We start from the raw sequence: 10,141 nt of genomic DNA, 5'->3' as shown, positions 1-10,141 counted from the left end.
CGTGTAAGAAGGAATGAAGTTGCTGACTTGCTGTGAAAGACTTGCTTAAATAATCTTGGAAATAATGATTACTGTAAACAATTAAAGTAATTTATGATGCCTATATCTCCTAATCCAAGAAGAATTAGAAGAAATTTGAATTATTTATTCCTTGGGCTTCAAGAAATAAAAGTAAGAAACGGAGATCTAAAAGAACTTAAAGAACTAAGAAGCTTGAATTATGTTTTCAAAAAAAAAAAAAAAAAAAAAGCTTGAATTATTTGTTCCTTGCGCTTCAAGAAATAAAAGTAAGAAATGGTAGGTGAATTTAAATTTAAAAAGTGACAGTGTACCTTAAACCGCTTACTATACGATGGGAAAATTGGAGGGGATTTGCAAAAATGGGTGATGCCTGTATTAGTGTTTGTCTTTATGCATTTTAGAAGTGTAATAGTGCACTTATGTGAATGTATTTATCCCGGGTTGGCAGTACACTTTATTCCTATCCTCCCGAAGACATGCATAAAAAACTTGCTAAAAGTATATGCATTCATGAGAATTATCCATCTTCATGATCATAACAAAATTTGTGTGTGTTGATAAGGTAGTTAATCTGAAAATGACTAAGTTTTGTGGTCAAGAAGTATAATTTGTATTATATAGTCTAACTAGTATTGTCCCGTGCGATGCACGGGCTAGATATTAAAGATTTGTTTGTAATGTTAGAATAGGTAAAAAATGTTTTTAATAATGGTATTTGAAGTACAGAAGAAGAAAACATGAATCACAATTTAATTGTTTAAAATTACATTTTTATTAAGTATATGACAAAATAATTATGATATTGTATTTACAATATTTAATTTAATAATTGAAAATAGTATGATACAAAAAGTTACTATTATTAATCGCAGCTAGCGGTATACATATTTGATCTTGAGTATGTCTACTCCTATATACTACCCATGCGATGCACGGAATGAATATTGGACAACATTATAATAATATTATTTATTAAAAAATACATAACCTAATATCAACATAGTTGCAATTCATATTCATATTAATATATATATATATATATATATATATATATATATATATATATATATATATATATATATTTACTTATTAATTTATGTTGTTATTATTATTATTATTATTATTATTAGTGTTAGTGTTATTGTTATTATTGTAATATATATATATATATATATATATATATATATATATATATATATATATATATATATATATATTACAATAATAACAATAACACTAACACTAATAATAATAATAATAATAATAACAACATAAATTAATAAGTAAATATATATATATATATATATATATATATATATATATATATATATATATATATATCATATGGCCGGTATTGTGAAAATTAAATGTTGTTAATACCAACATTTAACCATTAATATCAACATTTAATTTGCACAAGACCATATGACTTTATTATAATTCAGATTTCAATACTTCTGGATGCATATGACAATTGCTACTCACACCATTTAATGTTTCTAGAAGGGTTTTGTTGAATATGAATGATTAAAAATTCAAATTTCTGTTCAAAAATGGCTATTTTCTCAAGAATTTGGATTTTTTTCATAAATGGAATGTCAAATGTCAATCTATTACAAGATAACATCTATTAGGGAAAATGGCACTTTTTCCCCCTTTGTTACATACTTATAGCACTTTTTCCCCCTAAATTATTTAAGTGGCAGTTTTTCTCCCTGATATATTAAATGGACATATTTACCCCTAAAATAAATATTTCATTTATTTTTCTTCTCCAACAAATTATAACCACGATTTGAAAAAAATAAAATACATTAAGTGTTGAATTTAGAATATTTTAAAAATAAAAAAATAAAATTTTAAAAGAAAGTTTGAACCAACCGTTCAAATTGGATCCAAAATCGTGAACCGACGGTTCAAAATAAAACTCAAACCGCGATTATATATACTTATATGTGAGAGTCAATATAAATGCGGAAAAAAACATACACTATTTGCAAATATTATAATTCTAATTTAAGCTATTGCTAGTAGTTGTTCCGATTTGAACCTCCAGTTCACGGTTCAGGATCCATTTTTTTCCAGTTCACGATTTTAATAAACGGAAACCCAAATATTGGGTTATGTTATGAATCATAACCGAAATTTTTTAATTTGATTGCTATAGTGTTTGGTTCAGTTCGAATCGAACCATGGTCATCCCTACGTATAAGCAATAATTTGTTGAAGAAGAGAAATAAATAAAATATTTGTTTTAAGGGTAGAAATGTCCATTTAATATTATCAGGAGTAAAAACCGCCACTTCTATAATAATTGAGGGGGCAAATGTGAATGCATGAATAACTCAGGGGGAAAAAGTGCTATAAGCATATAACACAGGGGGAAAAAGTGTCATTTTCCCTATCTATTATATACTTTCTCTATCTATTGCATTTCAAATAGTCAATATCTTACTATCGGTTCGATCCTATGACCCTCCCTCAAGGAGAGCCACATAAGTGTCATCTGAACATAAGGTGCTTAGTCTTCCCCAACTAATTCATTCTTCCCAAAAGGTTGAATCTCCAAACTCAAGGGCCCCCACATCCCGACCCGACAGAATATTTGAGAGGATGTAAATCATGGTAAATCAGGAGTATATGGGAGGATGTAAATCATGATAACTGATGTATGGTGATTAGCCTTATGAAATTTTTTCCAAGTTGGAATTTGGACTGCTTCTGGTCTTCTACACACAATTGTTGACCTTCTTACTTTCTTCGAATTTGGACTGCTTCTTCTTCTTCTTTCATTGGATCCGTGTGTTTATGTTTTTTTTTTTCTAGTTAAAATTAAATTATAATAATTATATTATATATTACATTCTCCTATTAAAACCGCTACCTAATAATCACTTTATGTGGTATTTGTATTTAATTATTTTGTAATAAGATGAAAGTAATAATTCATTAATAATCATGTTTTACGGCCATTGAAAAAGTTATGACTTGTTTACTAATTGAAAATATCTTTATTTGCACCGATTTCTATTTTGAAAATTGAAAACCTAATCTTACACATCAGGTGTCGCGGTTGACCAAGACTTTAGTTATCACTTTGTAGGCCACATTTAGGAGAGAGATTGGCTTAAAATATGCGGCCAATTCATCGTTATTGCATGGACCATGATCTATACAATTGTGTGAATCATAAATAAAAAGTACATTTTTAATATACTAAAAGTACATTATTTATGTATGTAAAGTACATTTTTTGAAAATACATTTTTAATATACTAAGGGTACATTCTTTTATATAATGTACCTTCAATACAAAAATAATGTACCTTCAGTACAAAAATAATGTACTTTTAATATATTAAAAATGTACCTGATATTCATGGTCCACACAATAATTTGCCCTTCGTCAAAGTAGGCCCCACAAGACCCCAAAATTTCAATCGTTATGCTGTGCATTCGTATGCACCATGCATGGTGCATACGGATGCCAAAACGACGTCGTTTTATTAAAAAACGCGCGTCTCCCCTTTAAAAAAAATTCAGGTTCGATTCCCAGCAACAACATTATATTGTTCATTCATTCTGGAATTATAGTTCATTGATTATGGAATTATAGTTCATTGATTATGGAATTATAGTTCATCGATTCTGAAATTTTAGTTTATAGATTATGGAATTTTAGTTCATTCATTCTGGAATTTTTAGCTCATAGATTAGATTATGGAATTATAGTTCATCGATTGTGGAATTATAGTTCATCGATTATGGAATTTTAGTTCATATGTTGTTGCTGGGAATCAAACTTGATTTTTATTTTTTAATGGGAGACGCGCGTTTTATTAAAACGACGTCGTTTTTGCATAATTTGCCCCAAAATTTTTGGTAGAAAGTAGCTGGAATGCCATCCGGCCTTGGACTGCCAAATTTTTTCATACCCATGACCGCCTTCTTAACCTCCTCGTTGCTCACCCTCCTCATTAGATTACCAGCTTGGGAACTAGATTTTACGTGAAATCGCTAGGCCACAGGTCTCAATTCGTCCTCAGTAATCCTAGTAAACTTGCCAAACAATGTAGAGAAAAAAAATAAGTTACGTGATTAGTTAAAAGAGACAAGTTCGAGGTCCAGTTCACTTGAATTTTAAGGAAGCGAATCTGACTCTTATTTCTTCTAATTATGGTTGAATTGTGATAGAATTGACTCAATTGAGTGTTTCTATCACCATTCTTAATCCAACACATTCTAACATTTTGAAACCAAAGAGCTTCTTCTTCATCTAATACCTCATTAAGGGGGTGTATTCAATCTGTTAGTGTTTTAATTGCTCAAAAAATCCCAACATATAATTGGCAATATTATTATGGCAAATTAAGATAGGGTTAGCTTGGTGTCGGTTTGTTCTACAGTGGACTGATTGATCAGATACAGCAACAGAGGGACTGACACTGAAGATCTGTTTTAAGAAGATCAGATGTTTCCTTTTTGCAGAACGCGGTTTAAGAAGTCAGTTTTGGAAAGAAGATCAGCGTATCTGTCTTGGAAAGGTATGGACCGGATCTTTAAGATTACATTCTTCTTATATCGTCCTACCATCTACAATCAGAGATATCTATGGAGAGTGTTCTTATTATGGAACTATAAGTACTCTTATTCGATCAAGAATTAGGGTTACACTTTTGAGAAGAAAGAAACACTCCGACATATACTAAGATATCACATCTTTGATTATCATGACTCTTCTCAAGACAATTTTTTCTTGTTGATTATGATGAAGAACTTGAGAAGAGATATCGTTGCTTAAACGAAAAGGACGCTAAGATCACACAGTTGTGGGAACAACATTGGACTGCGTCATTGAAGTGGACTGCATCAGAGTTAGCTCTCCAAGTGAAGGGATTTCATTGGACTTCTGTATGCACGGCTCTCCATCTTCAACAATCCACTAAATCAGTGTAGACTGGGTACGTACCTTGTGTGGGGCACTTGGGTGAGATTATTGTTCTCTACCTTTGTACATTGGATTATTTGTTAGTGGATTGGACGCCTATGTGATCGTCCCCCAGTTGTAGATACACACTGTATCGAACTGGGTAAACATCTTGTGTGTTGTTCTTTTCGCTGTCTGCCTTCGTTTACTCTTTCCGCAAGCTAATTAGTGATTCAACTATCTGACTGATATCATCGCTGAATCTATCAGACTAATTCGTCAGTCGTTTAATTAATATCATTAAATTGAGAAAATGCAAAATTACACAATCAACACTTTTAAATGATAACAAAAAATTGAGTATATTAATTCTACTGGTTGCAACAAAAATTTATAGAAGATTTCTGATGCGAACAGCAACAAGATGCTGCTGTTCGCAACAGATTTAAGCAGATTAAAAATATGCTGTTGTTCGCAGCAGATTTTTGTTGCGAACAGCAAGCTTGCTGTTCACAGCAGCAGCAAAACAAAATTGCATTAATAAAAAAATTATAAAGTATAGTATTATGAAAAGTTTGAAACGTACCTTAAAATTTGGTAGAAATTGATGAAAAAATTGTCTGATTGAGATAGAGAAAAAAGTCTGTAGAGAAAATTGAAAAGTTTGGGGTTGAAGGGTCAGATTTCATCTATTTATGTTAATGAAGAAAAAGTCCAAAGAAATTCTATTCTGATAGAGTCTATGAAAGTTGATAAATATTTGAATACCAGACTTTTAAAGAAAGTCTGAACGAATACCAGTATACTTTTAAAGACTCTTGAAAAGTCTGAATCGAATACCGATAGACTTTTAAAGAGTCTTTAAAAGTCTAAATTAAATACCCCCAAACTTTGAAAGTCATTAAAACTCTTTGAAAGTCTGGATTGAATGCACCCTCTTAAGAAACTTGAATTATATGTTTTCAATAAAAAAAAAAAAAAACAAAAAACAAAACAAAACAAAACAAAAAAAACAAAAAAAAAAAACACAAAACTTGAATTATTTGATCTTTGCGCTTCAAAAAATAAAAGTAAGAAATCGTACGTGAATTTGAATTTAGAAAGTGACAGTGTACTTAACAAACAAAATTGATCTTTTTAAATTACATTAAAGCTAAGCATGAATTATTCAACCAAAGAAAAAGACAAACTTGTGTATGATTCTTATTTAATAAGACGAGTCAGGTTGTAGTAGACAACTGTTTATGTAAGTACAACAATTTCAATTTACTCATTACAACATTATCATTAGTTAATGATGAATTTAACTTAAATAGTATTACAATTTTCACATAAAGTATTACAATATCTATCAGGGAAAATTATAATTTATGTCTATTCATAATATGTCAATTATATTATTTATTAATGTCACCCTTGAATTATTAGTGGTGTAAATGTTATACCTTAATTTTCAAAACAGTACATCACTTCACCCTTTCCTTCATATTTTTAGTAATGATTTGATTTTCTTCTATTCTGTTAAGAGTTGATGAATTGAATTTCAAATTTCTGTTTTCTCCTCCACCAACTTCTTTGTTTTGCCTTTTTTTTTCTTTTACATCCCCGATAGAACCATACTTTAATTTGACATGCATTTTCTTTCCCTATCAACCTATTAATCCAACTCTTTCCTAGAAACATGAAAATGTAAACAGAAACAATGTAAAGACTCTCAATTGCAAGAAATATAACCATGCAACTTAGTTGATGAATCTTTATGCATTCTATCTATAAACTATATAAACACCTCTAGCAAGTTGGTTCTCAAAGATTTGATTATTTTCAAACCATAAGAAATAAATGAGTTTAAAGGAACTAAAAAAAACGAGTTAATACCATCTGAGGTCCTCCGAGTATAGTGATTTTGCCACGTTCAGTCCTAAACTTTCAAATTGACCATCTGTGGTCCTTCGACTTTTAAATTTAACCATTTGTGGTCCAAGTTAACCACCAATGGTCCTTCAAGTTTCGAAATTTAACTAGTCGTAGTCCCCTCGAAAGGACCACGGTTGGTTAAAATTTAATAGTTGAAGGACCATGAGTAGTTAACTTGGACCACAGATGGTTAAATTTGAAAGTCGGAGGACCAAAGATGGTAAATTTAAAAGTTTAGGACTAAACATGACAAAACCACTATACTCGGAGGACCCCATCTGGCATTATCTCAAAAAAAACGTAGAAAAGCACTAATAAACGTATAAGAAATCCAAATCCTTTGGAAAGATCCTATATTGCAGCACCCTCATTTCAATAAAGTCACTTTAGTAACCTTCAATTTATTTCACTCTTTTAATGTTTATGTACTTTTAGAAAAAAATTTATGTAACTCATTTTAGAGTTTTGGATGATCCATGCATCTTAGCATCATCCAATAGAGAATTAAGTTTATTTTTATTGTATTTAGAATAATATGCATTTTTTTATTGCTTGTTCCTTGTTCCTTGGCTTGCTAGCCATTCGTGGAAAAACCATTCAAACATATATCTAAACCTTTATTTTCAAAAAAAAATATATATATCTAAACCTTTCTTTTGTTGTGTGATGATTAATTATTTTTTTTATTCTGTGATTTCTATCTCTGTTTTTTTTTTAAAGAGGATTGTATTATTAGTAGGTTTATGAAGTAAACAATTTACTAGGCAAGTTCTTTCTTTGTTAAGAAATAGTAATACAGTTTTTATATAATATTTACTTTCCAATACTCATACACAATACAAGAAATCTTTCAAAGCGTCTCACAAAAAAGAAAAAAAAAATTGTTCCCTTTAAGTAAAGCATAACAAATCAAAACCGATGAAATGAATTATTACAAATTGGAGCACTTTCAGGTAAATAAGACTTTTGGACACACACACAAATAGATAAATAAATAAATAAATATATATATATATATATATATATATATATATATATATATATATATATATATATATATATATATATATATATTGTTCCCTTTATACACACACACACACACACACACACACACACACACACACACATACATACATACAAACATATAGGGAAGGGTTCAGGTGCGGGTATAGCTTCCCGTGCGGTTAGATCTGAGCCGTTGATCAAATTTAGATCAACGGCTCAAATCAATGAAAATTTAAAAATAAAAAATAAAAATAAAAAAAAAAAACGCTTGTCTGGAAGAAAGAAGCATAAGCTAAAAATGGCGCACCTTAAATGATAGAAACACGCACATTAAGTACAAAACACACACACATTAAGCACAACCTCACGCACATTAAGCACAAAACCCACGCACTTTAAATATTAACTCACAAATTTTAAGTTTCAACAACTACTGACATTAAGCACAAACTCACGCACATTAAGTACAAAACTCACGCACATTAAGCACAACCTCACGCACATTAAGCACAAAACCCACGCACTTTAAGTATTAACTCACAGACTTTAAATTTTAACAACTACTCACGTTAAGCACAACCCCACGCACATTAAGCACAAAACTCACGCATCTTATGCACAAAACTCACGCATCTTATATACAAAACTCATGCACATTAATCACATATCCGCTCACCTTAATTTTGACCTAGATGCAGAAATTACAAAATTACCACCGCATTTTTTTTTAATTTTGGTAATCCTGAACGTTGATTTAAGCGAGATGAATGACCCAAATTAAATCGCACAACTGCACCTAGGCACCCTAACCACACCAGAACCTAATTCCATACATACATACATACATACATACATACATACATACATACATACATATACATATACATATACATATACATATACATATACATATACATATATATATATATATATATATATATATATATATATATATATATATATATATATATATATATATAAAAGACCGAGAGGTTGCAATACCGAATCGTGGGTCTACCTTATATATATATATAAAAGACCGAGAGGTTGCAATACCGAATCGTGGGTCTACCTCTTGTGTATTATCAAGACCGAGTGATAAGACAAATCATTCAAGGAGTTAATGGATGATTGATAAAGTCAATCAATCATATCCGAGAGGATACAATGTCCAGGGCGTTAACCTAGTTAACAACTCGATAGGACTATCAGAAACATTCTCTGAGCCTAAATAGTCTGAAACCTTAAAAGGTGAAGTAAATATGTTATAAGGCAAAGTGAGTCCTAGAAACATATCCCGAGCTCGATTTTCATTAAATGCTCTGATAACGTGTGCAGAACAAAAGTAAAATGTTCAGCGTGCTTTAAGGAATCAACGGCTGGAAAATTTGACAATTCACATACTCTCCTAATTACCCGCTAGTCTCTACCCGTCGGTCCTTAGGCATTTTGAAATTAGTTTTTCCTCCAACGGAACTATTTTCACACGTCTATAAATACCATCTTCTTTTACATAAGAAGGTGATGGTCATTCTAAGTATTCTAGTGAGAGAAAGCTCTGAAAATTATAAGTATTTGCGACCAGTGAGAGACAAACGTTTATAGTTTACATCCAGATTCAAGGACGTCTTGAGCTGTTTCAAGTGCGAAGATCCAATTCATCCAAGCTAAGACATCCAGTTGGAAAAGAAGAAGTTTACCTCTTCAACCTTTTGTAATCATTACTTGGAGAAGTAGAAAGAAGCGGAGTAAACTCTGTAAGAGTTGAAAAACCTGGTGTAACAGTTCATCGCCGGCTTTGTGTTCAAGTGGTGATCTGTTGGTGGTTTTTTAACTAAGGGATTTTAGTGCAAACCTTCACGCGTTGTGAAGAAGAGTGGATTAGGCTTAGTTACCAGCCGAACCACTATAAAAATCTCTCTCTCTCTCTCTCTCTCTCTCTCTCTCTCTACTTTATTGCTTTCATTATCGCATATCTTCAAAACCCAGCCTAATATTTTTACAAACTAACTAACGTGCAAACAAATTGAAATGGGTTAACTAAATTTATTTCTGATGTGCATAAAACTCTGAACTTATAGTTAAGATTATCTTTTGGGTAAACTTGACTATTTGCAAAGAAATTTTTAAAACCTAAGTGAGTCTACACCACCCCCCCCCCCCCCCCCCCCCCGGTCTAGACTCACTCCCTAACCCTACTGGGACCAACATATTACATTTATCCTCAAAAGTAAAATATTTTTCCTTACAAGTAACAAGCATTTTATTCAT

This window comes from Ipomoea nil, unplaced genomic scaffold, assembly GCF_001879475.1.
Source record: "Ipomoea nil cultivar Tokyo-kokei standard unplaced genomic scaffold, Asagao_1.1 scaffold2283, whole genome shotgun sequence".
Classification (NCBI taxonomy): Eukaryota; Viridiplantae; Streptophyta; class Magnoliopsida; order Solanales; family Convolvulaceae; genus Ipomoea; species Ipomoea nil.
Note: the sequence above shows the minus strand (reverse complement) of the source record.